We start from the raw sequence: 27500 nt of genomic DNA on the forward strand, positions 1-27500 counted from the left end.
CCTCATTTTACAGACTAATTTTTGGTTATGATTTTCCCTCAACTCACCATCCACACACACAGTATTTTCCCCACACTTACCCACTTTACTAGAGATTATTATCTCCGTTAGTGGAGAGGAACCCCTTCTTGTAAGGGGATTCTTGCTTCAGCACCATAATCATGCCACAAAGGTTGCTAGTCTACTGCTGTTTTTGTTTTTTTTAATTTATACAACTATCTCAATAGGTATCTACAGCAGGGATACCACCTTTTGTCCTAGTCAACTCTTTGCTTGGTAGTGGTGTTCACACTTTGCATTACAATACACACAGATACAATTTGGTTTTATTTTCTTAACCACTAACCTGATACTAACTTAGAAACAGCTTTATTATTATTATTATTATTATTATTATTATTATTATTATTTTGATCCCGCAGGTTCTGAACTTGTTATTTCAAAAGGTATTTCTTACATTATAAAATGTTTATTTATTTATTTATTTATTTATTTGTTTGGGTATGGATATTTCAGTTATTTTCAGTTTGTGTCAATTGATACCTCACGGGTTTTTTCCTGGAAACACCCAAAAGAACGAATGCTTTATACACCTGATGGGATTTTTCCCTGGATCCATCCAAAAGAACGAATGATTTATACCCCTGATGAGATTTTTCCCTAGATCCATCCAAAAGAACGAATGATTTATACACCTGATGGGATTTTTTCCTGGATCCATCCAAAAGAACGAATGATCTATACACCTGATGGGTTTTTTCTGGAACCATTCAGAAGAACGAATGATTATACTCCTGCAGTACACCCTGAATCAATAGCAACGCAATCTCACTTGGGCCTCCATGTTTTTCTGGGTCAATCTGCCCCTTTTTAGCTTCCTAATCCCCATTTCGTAGTAGTACTTTACTGCATTGGGCATTTTCCCTGTCATGCTGGTTCCCAGATCGACTCCTTCTCATATCTCGTGCCCAGGCCATGTGCGCAGTTTGGGTCACATTTGAATTCGTTTGTCGTAAGCACAGCTGACGTTTGCTGGAGACTTTGCAAATGTTTGGTGAGTAGGGACATTTGTGCCAGCTTTTTCTTCCATGTAAGTAACCAGGTATCCATTTTTCTTTATTTTGAACTATAATTTTGCTTCAGTAATCATGTTATACATCTGGTAAGTGTGTCCTTGGTTCATGTTATCAGTCCGACCCAGTTTTGCTTGATTCGTTTTGCAGTTTTGGTCGTGTTAGTCTGTCCATGGTTTTGGTGTTGTTTTCTCCTGGTTTTCCATTTGTTCCTTTCTTTTTCCTTTCTTGACTCGGCACAAGGGGGTCGGGTAGAGGTCCAGCGCTGGACTAGAACCCCACTTGCTCGGTTGCGCTCTACCCCTGAAGATTCGCAGCCATTTACGAGCCTAATGGTGTCGCAGTCAGCTTTTCTTTCCCTTTGAGTTGTTTAGGTTTGCCTCATTTAATACACCTGTGTTTCATTTTGCATGGGATTTCTTTGGGTTTTGGAACTGCCCTTTCCTGTTTTTAAGAACGAAGGGTTGTGTAGGGATTGTTTCTTATTTATTATTCTTATTTTTTAAGAACGAATAATTTTCATGTTCAAATATTTGTTTATCCCTCTTACTTGATTTAGTTTCTTATACATGTACTATCTGGCTGTTTCTGAAATTAAAGTTTTTATTTTCACACAGAGTTTGTTTTGTTTTGCTAACTCCACTGTGAGGTTGAGAGTTTGCTTTGTGAATTTCTCTTCCTCATTTTACAGACTAATTTTTGGTTATGATTTTCCCTCAACTCACCATCCACACACACAGTATTTTCCCCACACTTACCCACTTTACTAGAGATTATTATCTCAGTTAGTGGAGAGGAACCCCTTCTTGTAAGGGGATTCTTGCTTCAGCACCATAATCATGCCACAAAGGTTGCTAGTCTACTGCTGTTTTTGTTTTTTTTAATTTATACAACTATCATAAGCATCCTTGCCAAAGCGTGCTCTTGCAGCTCAAAGGAATACCTTATTAAGCTGTTAAACTTACTACCGAAATCCCCATTCTTTACGCTCCACCTAAGAACGTTCCTTAATAGGATAACTGCTTGCAGAATGCCTGCCACAAACATCGTTACGTTTTTAAACAATGTCATAAAAATCATGAATGAGTTGCTCCGGAGATTCCCGAACTGCTATTCCGATCTTCCAGTGTCTGAGTTGTATTGTGGAGTCATGTTTTGGTCCAACACAGAACAAATAGATGGAAATCAGGTGGATAGAAATTCTCTCTTAAAAGAGGCGGAAGAGCTCTTCAAACTAAGAACCCAAAAGGCGGAAGACTTAAAGAAACGGGAGGAGGAAAAGCAATCGAGAGGAAGACCAAGGAGAGATGGTATGATTTCCTTTTTTCCATGAATGCAAGCTCCTTGGCAGGGCCCGCCCTTCCCCCGGAGGAAAAGCCCTGGGAACGAGGTTGGCTGGATTTGTTCTCTCGACCAGTTTAGTTCTTGAATGACTGCCTTCAAAAGTTAGTCGCTGAAAGTTGATGAACTCCCCGCTATTGATTTCATGGCCACAGAGCCATTGTTAGTGAGTGAACGAGTGAGCGACTGATTGAATGACCGAACCATTGCCGCCTATAACTGACGACGCCTCAATGGTGCATAATCCGTCCTTGACTCCTACTTCACTTAAACAATCACTGCATAACTTCCGGTTTAAAATTTCCAGAGTTGTATAAACCACTCTACCTTTTAGATTCTTGTTATTTAAAGGCAAGCTAATGAGTGAGGAAACGAATAATGATAACAACAACAACAACAACAACAACAACAATAATAATAATAATAATAATAATAATAATAACAATTTAATAACTTCTATAGTGCTTTTTGCATTCGAACGATCAACAGCAAATTATAATAAGTATTATTGAAAAACTCTGGTAAAATGAAATGTTAAATACACTCCAAAAAGCAGCTTTAAACTGAATAAGCAACTAATCTGCCCTTGGCTCTTCCAGGCTCTCGGTTGGTGGGGACGAACAAAAAAATGGTTCGGATCGTACTCCTTCTCGCGCTCGCTTTTTCCGTCTCGATCCGGACCATTTTTTGCCTTTAATTCGCTCGTCCTCACCAACTGAGAGCCTGGTACAGGCTAAAAGTAATACACTCAATCCTCAACTTCAATGTGATATGAGAAGGCGGCATCACGGCCGTTAGTCGAGTGTCAGGTTACAGTGTGTAAAATGACAACCACCCTCAGATTGCAGTACCAGCTCATATATTAGTTTTCAGTTGCGAGCATGCGCAGTTGGTTCAGAGGTTGAATTTTTTTCAGTTTTACGCTCGTCAGAACGGATAAGTCAATACAAAGGTCGCTAATTTGCTTCGAGTAGTAACGGTAAGCCTACAAGCACTACTTTAAGGGGATCGCCTCACATGAATGGCAATATTAAAAAAATCTGCATTTCGAAAGCATTTAGAACTAAATGTGACAAGCTTCTGAGGTTTTCCCTCTGAAAGTGGCATCAGTATACTAGTTTATTCTTTTCAAGCAAAACAATATGAGATAAGAGAGCCCCATATTTGGCTCTATCCGATAAAAATAATTAGAAATGCATTATTAGCGGAGCTCCGCGCGCGCGCCGAAGGCGCGCAAGGGCTACGGGTGGACACAATGCCCGCAAGGGCTACGTGGCCCTTGAGGGCGAAGGGTCTAATTGTTTTAGTATCACCCAACTAGTCGGACAGAAAAGGCAGTAATAAAGTTAGCAAATGCAAGTTGAAAAGAAAGCGTCACACTTTTTGCTACTCGAGGACTATTACTAATAGTCCTCTAGTAGCGTACCCAATCAAAATGCAGCATTTGCATTAGTCCACTAGTTGGGTGATACTAATAAGGCATAGCTTGTTTTTCTTGTATGCTAATATTCATCTCTCACAATTTGAACCATTTTTTTGAGTCCAGAGGGACACGCTCTTTGTGGAATGTTTTTTAAGCCGTTTAAAAAACTTGGAGGCACGTGTTTTATCGGGTCTAAAAACACTCGTCCACGCCTCGTGTTTTTAAACCCCGATAAAATTTTTAAACATTGCATATCATCATCGACATCATTATCGTTCTCGTTCTCCTTCTCGACTGCAAGCGAAACAAAGTTGAGAGAATTTCAAACGATTTTTTCCGCCATTAAAGTTCCAATCTTATGGTGTCTGTAGACATGTGTCCTCCTCATTTTGCACTTATCTATCACTTAGATAATTAATGCAAATTGATGAAAGATGTACCCTGACAAACTTTCCGTCCTATCTTAGCTGGACTGAATGATGATGACAACCCGCCGGACGATTTTCGGACGCTTAGCGTTGTTCCAACTCAAGCGGACGTCTTGTCCGGAGAGCGACCCTTTCTCAGAAGGAACAAAGTCGACGGGAGCTACAACAGCTCGGAGCATTATTTAGACGTTCAATTTCGGCTCCTTCGAGAAGACCTCGTAAGGCCCCTCCGTGAAGGGATCGCGCAGCTGTTAGAACGTATCGGTTCCCCTAAGATTGGTGCCTTGCAGGACATCCGCGTGTATAAAGACGTCCAAATTTTGTATCCTATCTGTACATCAAACGGATTACAGTACAAAGTCAAATTTGACAATACTAGGCTGAGGAATGTCCGCTGGGAGAACAGCAAGCGACTGATCTTTGGCTCGCTTATGTGTCTGTCAAAGGACAAGTTTGAAAGTTTTGTCTTTGCCACTGTGGCTAATCGCGATGTTAAAGATCTCCAACAGGTGATTAATTAATAATATATCCAATAAATCGCTCGGCGACTCCTCCCGATACCTACCCTTATGTGCAGCAGCTATGCAGACGTAAACTCAATTTTGACAAACTTCACGACGTGTTTCTTTTGGTCAAAACGTCAACTATCGTTTTGTAACAGCACAAAGGTTAGATTAAAGGGGGCTTTTATGTTAGAGTTGTCTTAACTGTCGATCTTGACTTGAGCAAAGTCAGGGGAACCATGGGTCTTATTTGCGGGGTGGCCATATTGGCCTTAGACCGCGAGCCTCACTCATATGTATCATTCTCGCCTCACGTTTACCCAGCTTCTTCGAGGCGCGATTGAACGACTGATGAACAAAGTTGGAACGGTAAGGGAAAAACTGGAACGGTTCCGCTAATTGTTGCCGTAAAGAAACAGCCTAAGACCCCGTCCCGGAAGGAATAACAGCTCCGTTCTCTTGGCAAAAAAAATGTTCTAACCGTTCTTGGTTATTTTTTCTTGTTTGTTTTTTCCATTCTTTCTCTGTCGCGCAAACGTCTGACCGACAAACTACGCCGGACTATAGTTCCAGATACGCAGAGCACATTCTGTTCTGCCGCTTTCAGCATTACAGTCAAATCTCTGAAAATGTGCGCTCGAATGTTGTCCAAGGTAGGAGGCGTGGTTCCTGTTCCTTGGTTCCTTCATATTCCAAGGAAATGGAACAAATCGGCTTCTTTAGGTTACTGCTTGCTTTCCTGTGTGCAGTGTATTATCCTGTGTATGGTTTTTAACAAGAAAAGACCCAAATCATGCAATCGATAAATATTCCAGCTAATGAACTCTGGGTCCTGTTTAGCAGAACTATAAGTTTAGTGAAGAGTTTTTTTTCCTATTTTTAGGGAATAGTGCAGATACAGTTCATTAATCTATCTGATATGTTGAGACTTGAATCAGGAGACGTGTACCAAATGGTAGAAAGCACTGTGTACTTTGAAGCGTATCGCCACATCCTGGAGGGACTATAAGAAGTTGATCCAGCGCATCTTCCTTTGCAGGTAATGGATACTCAGTCAAGGGGCTATGTCATGGGAGCCTCGCTGTTTTTCGGGCAAAGTGGTGGAGAAAACAATTTTCCATGTATTAGGTGCGAGATTTTGAGGAAAAAAGAGCCTATTTATTTTCAAAATTTAATCAATTTCCACCCTTACCTTCCGTAACAGTAATATAGTCTTATTTAAGTGAACTCCAGCATTGGATGACATGTGCATGTTTTTTTTTTTAATAATTAATTAGAGACAATTATTCGCTCTACTGGAGCTAGAGAGGAGGCCAATTTGGCGTGGCAAAGCCACCCTTACAAGTTTTAATGATTATTTCAAAGTTCTTATAGAAAATGGACTGAAATTGCATAAGAACTACTCAATATTGAAAGGGAACCGTAGAACCGTCGCATAAAAAGAAGGACCTCCCTTTTTATCTACAAAATCTTTGTGACTTGTAATTTTAAATTTTCAATAATATTCTTAATGTCGAGTTGGTTGCAGCATTCTTGATCGGATTTCTGTGTTTCTTTTATTAAACAGAAGTATATTGTCAATTGCGAGAAAGAAGTTGAAGCACCGGCGTATCTGAGGAACAGATTTCGTGAACGAGTGACTTTTGACCTCACGCCCATCATGAGAGAAGAAAGTCGGTATGCTATCTATCGACATTTTTTTTTTCAAAAGCAAACTATTTTTCCCTTGCGATTTCGTTATCCATCTGTTGTTTCCTTCCATTCTATTCCACCCTTTGTAATTCCATCTTGTTCCGTTGCATTGCATTTTCTGTCTCACAACCCATCCCATCCAGCCCATTATATTACGTCTGGCTGACTTTTAAGAGAACCCAATAGTTTTAGGTTTACTTAGAGATGCTCCGGTAATGCACTTAATTAGATGGACAACGCTTTTGATTAGCGTTACGAACATAGCCCTTGCTCTCCTCTTCCCAAGTTCAACATCACTGACATTGATTCCGCGAATTAAGGCCATTAATGTCATAAAGTTTTCCACATACTCCAGTCCTCTAGTAAAGATAAACAGCTGCAGTTAACCCCACCAAAAAATAAGGCTAACCATTACACTTACCTTACTGTTGGAAACGGATAGCAAATGCTTAGACTTAAGGACGGCGCCTACTATAATTAACAATTATTCCATGAGCGCGCGTTGGATATGAGATGATAGATAGCCAACGAGGCACGTATTTGTATTTTAAAGCTATTTACAAATACTATTCATTAATTATCTTTTTAAAATGCGTGGTTATCCCCTAGTTTCTTTTTGGATTTCAATAACACTTGCTAAGATCTACGTTTCCTGCATAATCATAAACCGGGGCAAAAATACCTAGCCTTTGAATTAGTAGGTACCGTCCTTAAGGGCACACTTCGTGTTGGATATCAAAGTTGCGCCTGCATGGAATTACGTGCATTTCTGGAAGTAAGTGTTTGCTTAATGAAAATCTCAAGCCAGAATATCATTAAATAATTTTGGACTCCTTGCAAATGGTTTACGCTTCTTGTATTCTGTTTTCTGTATCAGTCCCAGTGGCAGTAGCGGGTTTCGGTTTCCTTTTGTAGGATGGAATCTGAGAGATAATAGTGCGGGTATGTACAGTTGTTTTTCTTGTAATACGACGGTTATTGCATAATAGCGATATTTCTCGTTATGTCACCCGTTGTTATTAATATGCTAACTAGAACCTAATTGGCTGTTAAAACAATGACCTCTTTTGTTCCGTGGCTGGCATATTTGCCGCCAATGTTTGTAAACAAGAAATATCGCTATAGGGAGTTTGAGCAATGACAACGGCAACGTCAACAAAAACGTCACTCGTTTTGTTGCCGTGGATCAGGAACTTTGCTCCAAACTGTCTCTTTCCACCCAGGTTTGTAAATGGTACCTGGGACTTTACTGCTATGAGGAGCTCCCGGAGGTAGCCCTACAATGTACTAGCACTCTGTCCAAAAGGAATAACAATGCTCTCAATTGCTTCATGCAACTTGAAACAAGGATCGGCTCTGGTTGTGTAAGATACAGCGGCTCATGTGCCTCTTACACTATTCATCCAAATAATTTTTTTTTGCAATTCTTAATACGCTAAAAAGCTCGGTCAATTTTGTCAAGTTTCAATCAATTTTCATTCTCTTTATCCTTTGTCTATAACCGAAACAAAAGCATCTCGTGGGCGCTTGGTACCTAAAGGAACTGACGTGCCAATACTTAACCTGGCAGCATGGCCGACTGCAGAGGATCTGGAACTAGATGATTCCCAGTACAGAGCCTTAAAAATGGCTCTGACCAAGGAGTTTGCGGTCATTCAAGGACCCGGTACTGGAAAAACCTACCTTGGGTTGAAGGTAAGGCGACAAAAACTAAACACTTGGATCATTGCTTTGGTACTAATGTCAGCAAGTATCCCATTGAAATTTTACGGTTTTTCGGATTCGGTGTTCGAGTTTTTGGTTTGCAGTATAACAAACGCAAACCATGAACTGAACCAATCGCAGCGCGAAGCAAATTCATGTAACCACTGCTAAGAACGGAACTCGCTTATTTAGGCTGTGCGCAATTCCATTTTTTTTCTTCATTTTGTTCTGATCAGCTGAAGAAGTACGCTAATGCAGGAAGCCTCGAGCGAGTGCTCGTTCCAATCCGACCGTGAGAACACGATAACGCTTGGAGGGATGTCCATTTGGTCTCCAGCATTAACCACTTAAGGAGGCTCGAAATAGTTTCTCCTTTTTTCACACAAATAAATATATTCTGTTCTTTCAGGAGCGCAGGAGTACGAGCTTGCCTTTTCCATACAAGCCCCTGTGAGTGAACCTTTGTGCGTATCTTTCTATTTTTAGAACGCTACGAGTTCTTCGGCTCTGCACGCACTGTTTAGAATAGCCAATCAGAATAACGTAATTGTCTAACGAAGGCAAAAATAGCAAAAACAGTGTATGCAAATTGTGCAAGTTGAAGTAAATTGTGTAAATGCGAGTCTCCTGCTGAAACTGGAAAGATATACGCGCAAAGGTAGACTCAAGGATACACTGCATAGGGAGGCTCCTAATCATGAGCTCCTGGTTCTTTGATATACATAGGGTAATCAAATCAAGACGAAATTTGGTTAGGGTATTAAGTACTCGTCATAGATGTATCTTACAGCACATCCACAAAACGATGTATAAGGCATTTCTTTGAGCCTTACGGTTAATATATTCCCATATAGTGTTTCCAGATAATATGAGAAATAAAATCTAAAATATTTAAAACTCAAGAAAATCTGCAGGCCAGTTAAAAAAAAAATCAGTTTTTTGAAACATCTCGCTTATTGTCTTTTTTACCTTTGATTTGTTTTTTACCTTTGTTTTGTTTTGTTTTGTTTTCTTTGTTTTTTTTACATTTGAAAGACAAACATCAAAAACTAATATAAGTCAATATGCAAAAAATGAAAAAAAGAAAACAGTCTGGAAGCAGAGTTATAAACGAGTGATGTTGCAAAATCAGGAAAAGTGAGGGGGGTACATCATCAGCATTTACGCATGCGTCACCCGCTCATTCGAGTCCACGCCCGAGTGGAGCTATAGGACAACACAAACAGATCTAAGTGACCATTAAACCGTTTGTGCACGTTTTCGGGGTTTCCACGAATAAGAGATATATATTTAAATTTCATCTATGTAAGAAGAAGAAGAAGAAGAAAGGAGAGCGAAATCAGTGCTATTTGTTTATTTCCAGCGATACATTTTGAATCATGAGCTGACGCCCGCAGTTTTAGAATTGCTTGTGTGGATTGCGCGCAATTTGTAAGCTGCTCGCGTCAGCTCGTGATTCAAATGGGTAACAAGAAATAAGCAAATACCGCTAATTTCGCTCTCCTTTCTTCTACTTCCTATAGACATCTCCTATTCATGAAAACTACGAAAATTCTAAACAAACGGTTAAATGGTCATTTAAATCCGTTTGTGTTGACCTTCAGCTCAACTCGCGCGTGCACTCGAATGAGCGGGTGACGCATGCGTAAATGCCGATCTTGTAACCCCCTCATTTTTCCTGATTTTGCAACTTTACTCGTTTATATCTCTGCTGTTGAATTTTTTTCATTAATTTAAAACGTTTGTCTTTCAAATTTAAAAAAATTCTGTGGGTGAAAAAAAAAAAAATTAGAGGCACATTTCAAAAAAACTTATTTTTCTGAAAAGCTGACCTACAGATTTTGTTGAATTTTAAATATTTTAGAGAGTATTTCTAACATTATCTGGTAACACTAAATGGGAAAATTTCACCGTCCCGTTTCTTGAAAAAAGGCAACATAAGTTGATTTTAAGGCTCAAAGAAATGCCTAATATCGTTGCCATGGTAACGTTATTTGGAGGAAAATATAATGTGAGAAATCTACGATGGGTACTTAATACCCTGGCCAGATTTCGCCTCAATATGATTACCCTAACTGTATCTAAGGGCAGAATATGTTTATTTGATTGAAAAAAGGAGAAACTATTTCGAGCCTCCTTAACTTGCCATTAATGGGGCCAATCGCGTTATTTGACAATTATTCCATGACCGCGCGTTGGATATGAGATGATAGATAGCCAACGAGGCGCGTAGCGCCGAGTTGGCTGTAATCATGTCATATCCAACAAGCGCGAGTGGAATAATTATTTTCTTAAAAAAACCCTCAAATATAGAAAACTAGACTACAATAAAAATAAAAAAGCCCAAAAAATCACGCGTATGCTTGCCGTGTTTGTAGATCATGGTATAATGGCTCATAATCCATGATGGCTTAGCCAATCCAAACTCTCGAATTGGATTATCCAATGATCCAGTTTTTAATAATCACAGATAGCCAATGTCTTGCTGCATAACAAGTCCAAGTGGGACACTGGAACCGAACATCTCGATGGCGACATTGATGAGCGGTATCTTTTATCTGAGCGGCGTCCAATACTGGTTGTTTGCTACACCAACCACGCTCTCGATCAGTTTCTCGAAGGAATTCACAAGTTTCATCCTCAAGGCATTGTGCGTGTTGGAAGCCGGAGTCAGAGCGAAGTGATGCAGGCATGCAGTCTGTCAGAGTTAAAACACAGAATGCACAAGGTGAGCTAATCCGATTTTGGCTCAACCCGCTCACATTAGTCTAATACTTACAATTACTGTCAATGTCAGAGCGGTACAATCTACAAATTGCCGGTATGACATGAAGACCCAACAGTATCACGGGAATCGTAAACATTAAATGTTGATTTCCAGCCGATTCATTAAAAGGAAAGCGATTCCAAAAATCTGGAATGCTGAATTCAAACAGGTAGTCTAGACTTTTAAACAGTAACCTACAAACTGAATAATAATGATAATAATAATAATAATAATAATAATAATAATAATAATAATAATAATAATAATAATAACAATAATAATCACCATCATCATCATCATCATCATCATCATATACAGGCAAAAACTCCCGATAAAAGAGTCCGACGTTTTGGCGACATCTTGGCGCCATTGTCAAGGGAAACTAAAGTAAATATGCGATCTCAAGAGTAACTAAGAGGGCAGAGTCATTAATTTGCATATTAGACAAAGACCGTAGCGCGAATTGAGTCTGATTGTACATTTAAATACGGTCGTAATTGTTTAATGAGTAACATCTCATTAACGAGACAATCAAACTTGTTCTGGCATTTTTTCAACACATTAAAACAATTGTGAAGGTCATCCGGAATCCTGCCTGCGTGTCTATTATCATAGTGTTTGCGCACTGACGAGGTCTTGCTTCTATGTCCATCAACTCGTACGAACAGATGGCCACGGGTGTATCCGACATAACCAGCATCACACTGGTCACACTTGAAATTATACGCAACGCATTGTTGATCAATGGTAAATAAAGGTATTATATGATGATGCGATGAAATATAAAGGCCGCCGGCTATAGAAGCTCGATATGCTGCTAAACTATTGAGGAAAAAGGTGTTATGGGGTGGTTACTGTTGACTTTTTACCGACACAACGACCAACTTGGACCTCATCTTGATGATGTTCAAGGGACAAATGCATTTATTGGAGGATAAATTTGGATTTGGTCAAAAAACTTGAAAACCATATAAATTTTCAAGTTATAGGTCTTCTTTGTCTGAGAGTAATTGAAAGGTGAAACATAGAAAGCAAATATCTATATAATAGATATGAAATGAAATTAAAGCTCCAACTTATTTGCATTTGCTCCCTGTACCTTCCAAGGTTGCTGCGTCCTATCAAGATTATGGAGAGAACACATCCACTATACATGGGCCTTTTCCAATAATAATTTTCTTCAATCTAAATTTAGCCCGTAAAGAAGACACCCGACTGGTTAGTTGTAATTGATCATTGGCTGTTCGACCATGGCCATGAGACCAAAATATCTTTCACAGTATGGCGCGAAGCGTATAATACATTTAAAAAATATATATCTATATATTTTATCCTTAGATTTTTAACTTGTACTCTATTTTAAAAAATCTTTAACTGACGAAGGCCGAAGGGCCGAAACGTTTTTATTAAATTTCCTGGACCTTCGAGAAGTTTTGTCTTCCTCTCCAGTTTATATGCAACTTTAAATACTAACTGAGGAGACATCGTGCATCCTTTTGGATCCTTCTGTTGGGAGTTTATCGTTTGGTCAACCATTACAGATATTCAAGCTATATATATATATATATATATATATATATATATATATATATATATATATATATATATATCTAACTGGATTTGTCAAAAGGTGCCTGCAGAAATTGTGAAAACAAGCCAATTCTGCTACTGTCACAGACTTAAAGAAAAGCCACCCTCCCCACCCCTGTGCTTTGGTCAGACAACCAACAATCACCTACCCACACCACAGTGTGGGTTCACTCTAATTGGTGATCAAAAGCAAACTATCATTGAAGCCTAGACTAGTCCAGGAAAAATTGCCAATGAAGACATGCTACAGTGTAAAGTCTGACTTAACAAGGCCACAAACTCTAACTGCAGTTAAAGTCCCAAAGCAGCAACCCCCCCAGCCCTGTGCTTTTGACACACAACTCACAGTTAGAACTGTCCCTGGGCTGTTTGGCAAAGCAGGCCTTGACGGCAAGCCCCCTCAATTTTGAGAGGCCAGAATGGCTTGAACACGGGCTGCGCCCGTGCTCAAGCGAAAACTCCAGTAGCTACCTTTTAGCAAATTCGCTCAGATATCAAGGGCCAAACGCCTAAAATTCAGTCAAAAATCGGCTGATGACACTCGATTTACTCAGCCTGGCTCACAGAATGCCATTCTGGAGAGAAACGCACCGATAACTATAAATTTCTAACTGGATTTGTCAAAAGGTGCCTGCAGAAATTGTGAAAACAAGCCAATTCTGCTACTGTCACAGACTTAAAGAAAAGCCACCCTCCCCACCCCTGTGCTTTGGTCAGACAACCAACAATCACCTACCCACACCACAGTGTGGGTTCACTCTAATTGGTGATCAAAAGCAAACTATCAGTGAAGCCTAGACTAGTCCAGGAAAAATTGCCAATGAAGACATGCTACAGTGTAAAGTCTGACTTAACAAGGCCACAAACTCTAACTGCAGTTAAAGTCCCAAAGCAGCAACCCCCCCAGCCCTGTGCTTTTGACACACAACTCACAGTTAGAACTGTCCCTGGGCTGTTTGGCAAAGCAGGCCTTGACGGCAAGCCCCCTCAATTTTGAGAGGCCAGAATGGCTTGAACACGGGCTGCGCCCGTGCTCAAGAGAAAACTCCAGTAGCTACCTTTTAGCAAATTCGCTCAGATATCAAGGGCCAAACGCCTAAAATTCAGTCAAAAATCGGCTGATGACACTCGATTTACTCAGCCTGCCTCAGAGAATGCCATTCTGGAGAGAAACGTACAGATAACTATAAATTTCTAACTGGATTTGTCAAAAGGTGCCTGCAGAAATTGTGAAAACAAGCCAATTCTGCTACTGTCACAGACTTAAAGAAAAGCCACCCTCCCCACCCCTGTGCTTTGGTCAGACAACCAACAATCACCTACCCACACCACAGTGTGGGTTCACTCTAATTGGTGATCAAAAGCAAACTATCATTGAAGCCTAGACTAGTCCAGGAAAAATTGCCAATGAAGACATGCTACAGTGTAAAGTCTGACTTAACAAGGTCACAAACTCTAACTGCAGTTAAAGCCTCAAAGCAGCAACCCCCCCCAGCCCTGTGCTTTTGACACACAACTCACAGTTAGAACTGTCCCTGGGCTGTTTGGCAAAGCAGGCCTTGACGGCAAGCCCCCTCAATTTTCAGAGGCCAGAATGGCTTGAACACGGGCTGCGCCCGTGCTCAAGCGAAAACTCCAGTAGCTACCTTTTAGCAAATTCGCTCAGATATATATATATAGTATCCCGGGATACTCACGTTAGGCCAATTCACTATCTCGATAGCTGCGTTGCCAGCGTGGTTGTCCTGATGGTGTAGTGGTCATCACACCCTACCGGTGTTCAGGGGGACGTGGGTTCAAATCCCGCTCAGGGCAATTCTTCATGTTTTTCATTCGACACAATTAATCAGTTGATTTACAGGATGGGTTTCATTTCTTCATTCTACGGTATATATATATATATATATATAATTTCCTTTTTTGAGGAGAACATATTTCGTAGAGCGCTCAACTCAATCGATTGAGGAGCAATAACTATGACTTTACACAAGTTTAGGTTTCACGAGTAAGCATCGTTTAATGCTACAGAACTGTTTCGTATGGTACAAGTACCACACTTAAAATTGCCTGATGAGTGTGGTAACAGTTCTGTAGCATTAAACGATGGTTACTCGTGAAACCTAAACTTGTATAAAGTCATATATATATATATATATATATATATATATATATATATATATATATATAGAGAGAGAGAGAGAGAGAGAGAGAGAGAGAGAGAGAGAGAGAGTAAGTTACAGGAAACTCAACACTGGACAACTTCTGGGGAAAACTGTAATTGCCCTGAGCGGGATTTGAACCCACGTCCCCCTGATCACCAGTCGGGTGTGATGACCACTACACTATCAGGACAACCATGCTGGCAACATGGCTGATTAATCCTCCTGGGGGTGATACGTTGTTGGCTCAAGGGATCTACTTAACTGTCTCTTTACATTAATTACGCTTGTCCGCCTGTGGATCACTTGTTGATCCAGCGTTATCACATAGAAAAACTGGCTCTTAGGGAGTCCCACGGAAATGCCACACATTAAAATGATTAATCAGCCATGTTGCCAGCATGGTTGTCCTGATAGTGTAGTGGTCATCACACCGGACTGATGATCAGGGGGACGTAGGTTCAAATCCCGCTCAGGGCAATTACAGTTTTCCCCAGAAGTTGTCCAGTGTTGAGTTTCCTGTAACTTTCTCTCAATTTCTCCTCAACTTGGACTGTGAATCCATTTGCGATCCTCCTGGGGGTGATACGTTGTTGGTTCAAGGGATACGTTGTTGGCTCAAGGGATCTACTTAACTGTACAAGTACCACACTCACCAGGCAATTTTAACGACTGAACTGCTGAACTATAGCAACCATTCAAATTTCCGTATTTAACTGCCAGCTTTCCAATTTCAACAGTTCAGTCGTTAAAATTGCCTGATGAGTGTGGTACTTGTACCATACGAAACAGTTTTGTAGCATTAAACGATGGTTACTCGTGAAACCTAAACTTGTGTAAAGTCATGGTTATTGCTCCTCAATCGATTGAGTTGAGCGCTCTACGAAATACGTTCTACTCAAAAAAAGAAATTATATATATACATATATACACCCGTTTTCCATGGCCATGGCCATACACCCGTTTTCAAAAACGTTGCAATTTCAAAGTATATATGATATATATATGCCTTTTGTTTTCTCATCAGAAAGGTGAGACACGAAGCATGTGTATTTCACGCTGAAGGAACAATGCGTTTTTATTTTAACAAAACTAATATTGAAAAATTAACGAGAAAAAACCCAAGCCAGCAAGGCCGAAATCGAGAAGAATTAAAAGCAAATTACATCAGGAGGCTGACAATAACTCGTGGCTTTGTCGAGATGACAAGAAATCGCAAACAATAAGTGTTTTGGGGTAGACTTTCGTATACTGTACTAAAACGGCGGAGGACAAAAGCAGAATTATAGTTATTCCGATTAGGCCTTGCTAATTAGCTATTATTATGTTCACGTTGTTCTTTTGTTTTATGGACATTAATTATTTAGGATCCGGTATATGAAAGACCAGAACATTACAAAGTGAATTGCGAAGACAATATTCCCAACAAACATTATCCAATTATAAATTCGTTAGACACCTTTCAAAACTGAAAGATCAAGCCATAACTAATGAAATATAGCAGGTTTTCAATCAACCTCTAGAGACACGAATAACAAAATATAGAAAAGTACGACTTCTGGTGGACGAACAAAAGAAGCTAATGAGAGATCTTTTGTTTTCGTCCACCAACATGGCGGCGATGACGTCATGTGAACACCGTTCTACTTTTTGTTTTTTTGTTTTTTTTGGCTTTTGAGTTGAGATATGTGGCGAAACTGCTCCGTTCTTCAAGGTAATTCGGAAAAGAGCGGATTAGTAATCACCATCTTCATAACCCGAGCAGTTCTTTCAGTTAGGAAAAAATAACACGGAGTTGTTCCGTTGTTAAGATACTGCCTGTCTCACATACCTTATTTTTTTCAATTATTAAAAAAAAAAAACGAGAAGAAACGGTATGGTGGATGCTAGAAAGAGGTAAACTGGTGAAATTCAAACAAAGCCTTCAAAAGGTTTGACAGCAGCTATTGTTCTTTCCTTTTGTAAAAATGGCCCCCTATTTTTTTTTCTGTCAACACCTTTCTGATGAGAAAACAAAAGGCATATATACATCATATAAACTTTGAAATTGCAACGTTTTTGAAAACGTTTTTGAAAACGTTTTTGAGTTGTTTCTCGAATCGGTCAAGAAAGAGCTATTCGATCCCACAAACGTTTCTACTGTCCATGACAATCTTTCTGTAGGTGAGAGAAGGGCTTTCTCTCGACTCAAAAACCTAGATGAGCAAGCTATTAGAATTCAAGACATGGGCTCCAAATTTGTTATTCTGGATAAAACAGAATATTCATCTAAAATGCTTGGCCAGTTGGAAAACCCACTCCACTATAAAAAACTTGATTTCGATCCCAGTGCCAACTATGCTAATACCATTTTAGAGTGGAGTAACAAATGGCTACAGAAAGGGCAAATCGACCCGAAAATATTGCTAATTGGGTTGTTAATAACAAAGCCAAACCGGGCAAAGCCTTTGGGACTATAAAGACGCACAAGGAAGGGAACCCGCTTAGGTTAATTACTTCTTGTCGTGGGACAGCAATTGAAAACCTTTCTGCATTTACCGAATTTTATCTCAAGCCATTAGCCCAAAAACTGCCTTCATTTGTCAAAGATACTACCCACTTACTGCAAAAAATTGAAGATCTCAACAAGACTGGACCATTCCCCGAAGGTACCCTTCTTGTTTCCTGGGACGTTGTGTCAATGTTCCCCAATATTGACAACAATCTGGGAATAAAAGCTGTCACAAATGCTCTTAATTCACGAGAATTCCAAATTCCGTCAACTGAATGTATCGTTGAAGCTGTGAAGATCTGCTTAGAGCACAACAATTCCCACTTTCAGGATCAACAATTTTTGCAAACTCATGGCACCGCAATGGGCCCTAAGAACGCGTGTAGTTACGCTGATTTGGCAATGGGAATTATCGATCAAAAGGCCAAATCTGGGGAGACCAAACCTAAATTATGGTGGAGATATCGAGACGACATTTTCGATCTTTGGACCCAGGGTACCACCAAGCTGAAGGATTTTACCGAATTCATTAATTCACTGTACCCCACCATCAAATTTACCATGGTATCATCAGAAATTTCACTCAATGTTTTGGATCTCACCCTCCTTTTAGTTGATGGGTTTATTCACACTGATATCTATTCCAAACCTACGGACCATCACATCTACTTATTGCGTAACAGTGCCCATCCATCTCATTGTACCAGGGCTATCCCGTTCGGAGTTGCTACAAGAGTTCGCAGAAATTATTCCACAATTGAAAAGTTTGAAGAACGTAGCAAGGAATATCAGAATTATCTAGTAGATCGTGGTTACCACCCTTCTAAAGTTAAAACACAATTTGATAAGGCCAAAGATACACCCAGGAAGGACCTTCTTTCACCTAAAGAACGAGAGAAAAAGGTTATTTTTCCCCTTGTGGTTAATTTTAACCCTCATTTGCCCAACATTGGTAAAATCATTAAGTCGTATAGCCATTTAATTTATGATTCACCGACATTAGCACAGATTTTTCCCAAAGGGTCAATCATTCCATCTTATAGAAGGGCCAAAACCATCAAAGAGCTCCTAGCGGGGGACCCAAGGGATCTAATTATACTAACAACGACCATTCTGCTACAGGTTGTTTTAAATGTAGCAAAAAATGTGATTTATGTAAGAACTTTTTAAAGGAGGATAAGATTTTTTACAGCGCTAGTACAGATCGTTATTGCACTATTAGACAACATCTTGGTTGCAAATCTAAAAACGTGATTTATTTGGCCACTTGCAAGAAGTGTAAGGTTCAGTATGTGGGTTCAACATCCAATGAATTCAAGGTCAGGTTTCGGAATCACAAATCGGCTATGCTTACTAACAAGACTACGTGGGAATTAGCCGTGCATTTCAATAGGGTTGAACACCAGATGTCTGACTTTGAATTCATTGTTATCGAAAAAATTGCTAACGAATGTGAAGATCACATTGATAGGCGTTTACTCACAAGGGAAGCTTTTTGGTGCTCCCAGTTGTGTACTCTTCACCCCCACGGCCTTAACAAACGATCAGAGTTCAACTCTAAGAATAGAATTAGGTTTAGCCAATAAGTTTTATTTTTTAGCCATGCATTTTTAGCCATTTTTTAGCCATTTTCATTTATTATCTTTCCCAAAACATTTTTTCCATTAAATTCTTCATAACTTTAGCTATAATACTTTTTAATTTTTTACTGTGATGGTTAGCTCCCATAATTAACTCTATATTGTTCACTTCATGTAATATTGTGTAAGTGGTTTTTCTGTCTATAAGCTGGCCTATTTTGTCACCTACTCATTAGCGCTTGTTTGTAAATTTCGTGTAATTAAGCAATCTGTTTATTTCGTCACTGTCACTTCTTCACATATATAAGATCTTGAAACCGACTCAGTTCCTGCCAAGTAATTTTTAGTTTTTAGCTTATTGTGAACACTGAGGAAGCCCGAAGGGCGAAACGTTTGTTCTTTACATTAAACATGGACCTGTGAGTAGTTTGCTTTTGACTCCAATTTTCATTCAACCTATATATATATATATAGTATCTGCTTGGCAACTTTTCCGATCTCGGACTTTGTAGGGTTGATCAGTCGACATGTCGGCGCGTTGTTGAAATTTGGTTTGTGGTCTTTTAAGGTTATAAAGGCGTCACGCCTTGCCATGGCTTCGACTCTGTCGGCTAATTCCAATCTTTCTGCAATCACTTTCGCCTTCTTGCTGATATTAGTTTCCTGTCGTTTTTCGGCTTTCTTGTAATCTTTCTGGATGTTTTTATCGAGGAGCTCTTTGTAGTCACGGGGCTTCATCCGATAGAAGTTGGTGGTCTTATCTGCCTTGACTGTTAGATGGTCATCGTCACTAACTTTTTTAAGGTCTTCGTTTAATTCTTTCTGGAAGTGGTTGCTACGTTCGTGGAATTCGATGTTCCCGACTAGTTCAGTCATCCTACTTTCGAAGAGTCTCATTTCTTCGATTACAGGAGGTGAACGCCTGGAGCTAAAACCATACGTTTCTTTGCCCTCGGTGTCGTCTTTTGGATGCAAGTAGTGGAATGCCCTCCATCTCATGTTTTTGATCAGCTTTTCCGTCTTTCCGATCAGCGTTGTCAAGTAGGTTTTTTTCTTTGCGCAAGGTATATTCTTCGTAGAGTAGTTGAACGAAATTTTATCCATCATTTGAAGGCGTTTTGGTAGACTGCTCAACGGCCGACAACGCCGGCGGAGACGTTATACACAGTACTTTAAGTTCCAATACTAGCCCTCAGAGAGTGCTCAACAACAAAGGAGTTGGAGCTGGTTATATATATAGAAGAGTGGACTACTTTTTCATTGCAGATCGACAAGCTTGTTTCGTAGGAGCGTAGCGCTCCCACTCTTCAGGATCTTCAGGATCTTATCATAAGATTGACTTTGCCGCTAAGTATGTGAACATTCCACCCACAGACAGAGAGATCATTATGCACGCGAAACAAACACTCCTATTCAGCGAGGACGTCCCTTGGGTAAAAAGAGACGACACTGGTGAACTATTTGACGTAACCATGGGATCGTACGATGGTGCCGAGTCCTGCGAACTTGTAGTAGTCTTCATGCTTTCACAATTAAAGAGCATTTGCGGCAATTCAATAGGCCTCTACAGAGACGACGGTCTCGCCGTGTCACACGAGCCACCTCGGTCCATCGAGCGAATTAAGAAACGAATAGCTCAATTGTTCGCAGACAATGGATTGAAGATAACTATCGACGCAAACAAAAAGATAGTGAACTACCTGGACGTGACCCTCGATTTAAACACCGGAAGGCACCACCCCTTCATGAAACCTGGAAACATACCACAATATGTGCATGCAAAGAGCAACCCCCCCCCCCCCCCCCCCAGCATTCTGAGACGTATCCCAGAGAGCGTAAACCAGAGATTATCGGATATTTCATCCGATGAATCTGTGTTCAACAAAGCTGCACCACCCTACCAAGCGGAGTTAGACAAAAGCGGATACTAGCACACGTTGAAATTCCGCCCAAGGGAAAACAGGAGAAAAAAACGCAGGATAAGAAAACGGAACGTTACCTGGTTCAATCCCCCGTTCGATGCGCGAGTCGAGACCAACTTAGGGAAAGATTTCTTGCGGATCATCAATGAGTGTTTCCCAAGGGGCCACGCCCTAAGGCCAATTTTCAATCGTAGTACCCTAAAGCTCTCATACAGTTGCATGCCTAACGTAAAAAGTGTAATAGATTCAAGAAACAAGCGCCTACTACTACAATCAGGAGCAGAAACACGCGAAGAAAGGCTATGTAACTGCAGGAAGAAAGAGGAGTGCCCACTCGACAACCAGTGCCTCGCAAAGGGCATTGTGTACCAGGCCTCTGTCACATCTAGCGAGGGGACTGAGCACTATGTAGGGCTCACGGACACAGACTTTAAGGCGAGGTTCGCAAACCACAAGCAATCTTTTAGGACAGAAAAGTACAGTAATCAAACTGAGCTAAGCAAATATGTATGGCGCTTAAAGAAAGCAAAGACAGAGTATAAGATCACTTGGAAAATTCTAGGCAGAGCGCGTGCGTATTGTAACACTACAAAAAGATGTAACTTATGCACACTTGAAAAATATTACATAATTTGCCACCCGAAGCTCGCCACACTTAACAAAAGGTCAGAGTTAGCAGCTGCCGGCATGCAAGTAGGTTTTTACTAAAGAACGTGTAATTAAGAACCAAACAATGTGTAAGCAAGTGAGATGAAAAAATGAACGCATAAATACCGCGTTTATGTAAATAGAATCATAAGATCCTGAAGAGTGGGAGCGCTACGCTCCTACGAAACAAGCTTGTCGATCTGCAATGAAAAAGTAGTCCACTCTTCTATATATATAACCAGCTCCTATTCCTTTGTTGTTGAGCACTCTCTGAGGGCTAGTATTGGAACTTAAAGTACTGTATATATAGATATATATATAAATACTTTAAGAGGAAAAAAGGACGCAACTACATTTCCCGACAAGCCTGTTTCGTGAATCGCTTCACTCTTCAGAAGAGTGAAGCGATTCACGAAACAGGCTTGTCGGGAAATGTAGTTGCGTCCTTTTTTCCTCTTAAAGTATTTATTCCGCTCTGCTTTAACGTATTGAGCACTGTTCCACGAGAAAATCGACTTACAGACTCCCTATATATATATATATATATATATATATATAGTCAGTTAAGTAGATCCCTTGAGCCAACAGCGCATCACCCCCAGGAGGATCGCAAATGGATTCACAGTCCAAGTTGAGGAGAAATTGAGAGAACTTTACGGAAAACTCAACACTGGACAACTTCTGGGGAAAACTGTAATTGCCCTGAGCGGGATTTGAACCCACGTCCCCCTGATCACTAGTCGGGTATCCGCTTTTGTCTAACGCCGCTTGGTAGGGTGGTGCAGCTTTGTTGAACACAGATTCATCGGATGAAATATCCGATAATCTCTGGTTTACGCTCTCTGGGATACGTCTCAGAATGCTGGGGGGGTGGTTGCTCTTTGCATGCACATATTGTGGTATGTTTCCAGGTTTCATGAAGGGGTGGTGCCTTCCGGTGTTTAAATCGAGGGTCACGTCCAGGTAGTTCACTATCTTTTTGTTTGCGTCGATAGTTATCTTCAATCCATTGTCTGCGAACAATTGAGCTATTCGTTTCTTAATTCGCTCGATGGACCGAGGTGGCTCGTGTGACACGGCGAGCCCGTCGTCTCTGTAGAGGCCTATTGAATTGCCGCAAATGCTCTTTAATTGTGAAAGCATGAAGACTACTACAAGTTCGCAGGACTCGGCACCATCGTACGATCCCATGGTTACGTCAAATAGTTCACCAGTGTCGTCTCTTTTTACCCAAGGGACGTCCTCGCTGAATAGGAGTGTTTGTTTCGCGTGCATAATGATCTCTCTGTCTGTGGGTGGAATGTTCACATACTTAGCGGCAAAGTCAATGGCGTCAGATAACAATTTTTCTGTAATGGAAGAATAAAAATCCACCACGTCGAAGCAAATAAAGAGCGCACTATGTTTATTTTCGATCGCGTTAAACCATTCAAGCACGGAACGTGTGTTTCTCCATAGATTTACTTTGGTTGCTAGGGCGGTGTTTTTCACGATTTTCTGGAGTATCTGCTTGGCAACTGATCACTAGTCGGGTGTGATGACCACTACACTATATATATATATATATATATATATATATATATATATATATATATATACATAGTTCAATGAATGGGACTAGTCGTTTGACATTTGCCTACAGGCCTGTTTCGTGGAGGCTTTAGGCTTCCACTCTTCAGGGCTTTTTTAATTAAACTGTGTGTTGCCTGCAGTATTTATAAATGGTCATCTTTCCACATACGTGCGTGCAAAAAAATTCACGAGGTCATTAGTGTAAGTGTCCATAAACTCGCTGTCACAAGCATTCACAAGATCGCTATCATAAGCATTTACAAGATCGTTCGTGCGTAGCGTAACTTAAATGCTTGTTATCACACTATCCGTTCTTTATAAGAAATTTTCTTGCGTGCCTACATGTGCTAATCAATTCTGATCTTTTGTTCAGGGATGCAAGATCGCTGTGACAGATGATAAAGAACTTTTCTAAGTTACACAGATTGCATGTTTTTGTTACGTTCGTGTACGCTCTCGCCTTTCCCAGGATCTTCCATGTTACTTGATAGTTAGCTCCTTCTTCCTTTAAATGCCATATGTGTTTACTCAGCTCGGTTTGATTCCGTTGCGTTTCCTTGATAAATGATTGCTTGTGATTTGCGAGTCTGGCCTTGAAAGTGGTGTCAGTGAGCCCTACGTATGTTTGTACGCTTTCGTTGTTGCCCGATGTGACGGTTGCTTGGTAAACGATACCCTTGGTTAGGCACTGATTATCTAGAGGGCACTCTGCCTTCTTTCTACAATTGCATAGGTTTTGGCTGGGGTCTTCTGTGTTTGGCTTTATCAGATTCTTGTTGTGCGCGCTAATGATTGATTTCACGTTGGGCATGCAGCTGTATGACAGCTTAAGGGTGTTGCGATTGAATATGGCGTGCAGGACGTGGCGCCTAGGGAAACATTCCCTCACGATTTTCAGAAACTCTCTTCCTAGGTTGGTTTTTACTCTGGCGTCAAATGGGGGGTTGAACCAGGTGATGTTTCTAGTTCGTTTTCGCCGTCTTTTATTTCTTCGATCTTTCGGGGCGAAGTGTAGCTTGTACTCGTAGCCAGTTTTTTCCAGGGCCGCTTGGTACGGTGGAGCTGCATTGTTGAATTCCCTCTCATCGGATGATATGTCTGACAGCCTTTGGTTTATGCTTTCTGGGATACGTTTCAGTATTTCGGGCGGGTGGTTACTCTTTGCGTGGACGTATGAGGGTGTGTTACCAGGTTTCATGTACGGTTGGTGTTTGCCATTGTTGAGGTTCAGTGTCACGTCCAGATAATTGGTTACTTTCTTGTTCGCTTCGATGGTTATTTTCAATCCTTTCTCACTGAACACGGCGCATATTTTCTTCTTTGCTGTTTCGACCATTTGTGGAGTATCATGAGAGACAGCTAGACCATCATCTCTATACAGTCCAATATCGTTTCCGCAGATGGGTTTCAAATGCGTTAGCATGTAGACAACTATAAGCTCACATGTTTCTGCGCCATCGTACGAGCCCATGGTCACATCAAATAAGCCACTTTTCTTTACCCAAGGGGATTCTCCGCTGTAAAGCAGGTTTTGTTTTGCATGCGTAATTATGTTTATTTCCTCTGGTGGGATGTTTGTGTAGTTCGCGGCGAACTCAATCGCTTCGGCTAGGAGCTTTTCGGTGATTGATGGATAAAAGTCCACGATATCGAAGCATATGAATTGTGCTGTTTGCTTCTCCTTAATTCCGTTGAACCACTCCAGTACTGATTGCGTGTTTCTCCAAAGGTTGACCTTTGTCGCAGTAGCTACGTTTTTCACGATCTTTTGAAGAATTTGTTTACTAATGCGTCCGATTTCTGATTTCGTTGGGCTGATTAATCGGCATGTCGGGGAGTTGGTGAAGTTTGGCTTATGGTCTTTTAAGGTTATGAAAGCGTCGCGCTTGGCCATTATGTCGATTCTATCTGAGAGGTCTAGCCTTTCGGAAATTTCCTTTGCTTCTTTATTGATCTTATCCTCTTGTGTTTTCTGTGCTTTCTTGTATGACTTTTGGATGTTTTTGTTCAGGAGTTCGTTGTACTGGCCAGGTTCCATTCTGTAATAATTGGTGGTCTTGTCGGCTTTGACTATGAGGTGGTCGTCGTCATTGATCTTCTTGATGTCTTTACTCAGATCGCTTTGAAAATCGTTTCTTCTTTGCTCGAACTCCACGTTACTAATTAGCTCTGTCATTCTGCATTCAAAATCTTTCATTTCCTCTATCACGGGCGGTGCGCGTCTCGAATTGAATCCGTACGTCTCCTTTCGACTTTGGTTCATTGATTCTGGGTGTAGGTGCGCGTGGGCTCTCCATCGCATGTTGCGGATTAGTTTTTCTGTTTTCTCGATAAGTTTTACCAGGTAGTTCTTTTTCTTAGTGCAGGGGATGTTTTTTGTAGAGTAGTCGAACGAAATCTTGTCCATTACGAAGATGCGTTGGGAGAGTGCTCTACGGCCGACGAGCGGCGGAGCTAAGTATACCTTATGATGTGTCCAAGTTTATCTTACGAAGAGTGCTCTACACCCACAAGTGGGGGAGCGTTACAATAGTTCAATGAATGGTTCACCCACTTGTGGGTGTAGAGCAGGGTGAATGGTTCACCCACTTGTGGGTGTAGAGCACTCTTCGTAAGATAAACTTGGACACATCATAAGGTATACTTAGCTCCGCCGCTCGTCGGCCGTAGAGCACTCTCCCAACGCATCTTCGTAATGGACAAGATTTCGTTCGACTACTCTACAAAAAACATCCCCTGCACTAAGAAAAAGAACTACCTGGTAAAACTTATCGAGAAAACAGAAAAACTAATCCGCAACATGCGATGGAGAGCCCACGCGCACCTACACCCAGAATCAATGAACCAAAGTCGAAAGGAGACGTACGGATTCAATTCGAGACGCGCACCGCCCGTGATAGAGGAAATGAAAGATTTTGAATGCAGAATGACAGAGCTAATTAGTAACGTGGAGTTCGAGCAAAGAAGAAACGAAAAAAAAATCCCATTCATTGAACTATTGTAACGCTCCCCCACTTGTGGGTGTAGAGCACTCTTCGTAAGATAAACTTGGACACATCATAAGGTATATATATACATATATATATATATATATACAAACACTGGATATGTGACCGATTTTTCCTCAAGAGTGCTCGACAATATTGGAGCTTCGTCTAGTAAGAGAAAGTGAACTAGTTTTCGTTCATATATTCATATATTTTTGTTCTTGCGAACACTTGTAGGCATGCAAACAAATTTTTACTAAAAAAGACCTAATTATTGTAATTTCAAGGGAATGGTATATAAAAACCCAGGAATTAACATTGTCATCTAGGTCCTGACGAGTGGGATACACTCCCACGAAACAGATCTGTAGATCGAATATATGAACGAAAACTAGTTCACTTTCTCTTACTATATATATATATATATATATATATATATATATATCTGACTGGATTTACAAAAAGCTAGCCATTGATGCTGGAACTTAGCACCTTCAGATGCACAACAACAAAGTTCTTTCTACTGACAGCTATGATTGCAGCTAGGATCAAACTTTACCCCATCCTGGACAATGCAACTTCTCGAGTTTACACGTGTCTAATAATTATTTTACTGGTCCTTGCATGGGGATCCCTGTGGCACCTGAGAGGTCAAGGTAAGACATTTCCTGACTTCCTGACTTAAATTTTGATCAAGTCCTATATAAGAGAATTAGCTTCTTGGTCATTCCTAAGTCATAGGCGATCAATTTCTGCCAAGTAGTGTCACAGAAATACTGACAAGTTATTTTATTTAAACCAAGGCACAAACTCTAACTCAGGGTATAATCAACCCCCCCTAAACTAACTTTGCCTTGCTCTTATAGGTGCAAACTAACATTTAGAGTTTGCACAGGCATGTCTTGACGGACCCCCCCTGGTTCAAAGACCGCGCCAAGAGGTTGAATACGGGCTTCGCCCGTATTCAACCGAAAATTTAAGCAGCCACCTTCTTCAAAAATCAGTCAGATATCAAAGCACAATGGCGCAGATGCAGACTAAACAATCTTGCTCAAGCAAATTCCATTCAGGCTGAGCCTCCCATTGGCCATAGCATTGAATTCGTTTTCATTCCATGCTAATTTCTGACTGGATTTACAAAAAGCTACCCATTGAGGCTGTAACTTAGCACCTTCAGATGATCATAAAAATTCTGGTTAGTTTAAGTTGCAGTAATTTTGTTTAGCATTATTTTCCACTCCATTAATTAAGTGCAGCTGCAATAATTTCGGTGCTCTTAATATCCATTCCTCCTACCCTAATTTTTAGACCTAGCTTTCCAGACATTTATGAAAGTACATATTTTATTTGTTTCCATTAACCCGTACATTAATTAGAATTTTGAGGACTGTGTTATTGACCAGAGGGTTCAGTTTTATTCAGGAACTTTTTTGCATCCAGTGTTGAATAAATTTTTGCAGTGGTCACTTCCAACTGTGCCTTAACTGTGTTAATTTTCTTTATATTTGTGAAATTCAACCTCCTCTTTCATGTTAATTTTCTTTATTTGAAGGTCGTTTTACATATTAAATTCGTGTTCACTTAATTGTACTGACGCATTAACATCTAAATTATACCTTA

At 40.5% G+C, this 27500-nt stretch overlaps 2 non-coding genes across 2 annotated transcripts; one reads left to right on the forward strand and one right to left on the reverse strand.

The window, feature by feature from the left end:
- Positions 1–14800: 14800 nt before the first annotated feature.
- On the reverse strand, positions 14801–14873 carry Trnat-ggu (transfer RNA threonine (anticodon GGU)). Its single transcript has one exon. It is a non-coding gene; the product is annotated as a tRNA-Thr (tRNA).
- A 214-nt stretch (positions 14874–15087) lies between these two features.
- Trnai-gau (transfer RNA isoleucine (anticodon GAU)) lies at positions 15088–15160 on the forward strand. Its single transcript has one exon. It is a non-coding gene; the product is annotated as a tRNA-Ile (tRNA).
- Positions 15161–27500: the final 12340 nt, after the last annotated feature.

The sequence above is a fragment of the Montipora foliosa genome, chromosome 6, assembly GCF_036669935.1.
Source record: "Montipora foliosa isolate CH-2021 chromosome 6, ASM3666993v2, whole genome shotgun sequence".
Taxonomy (NCBI): domain Eukaryota; kingdom Metazoa; phylum Cnidaria; class Anthozoa; order Scleractinia; family Acroporidae; genus Montipora; species Montipora foliosa.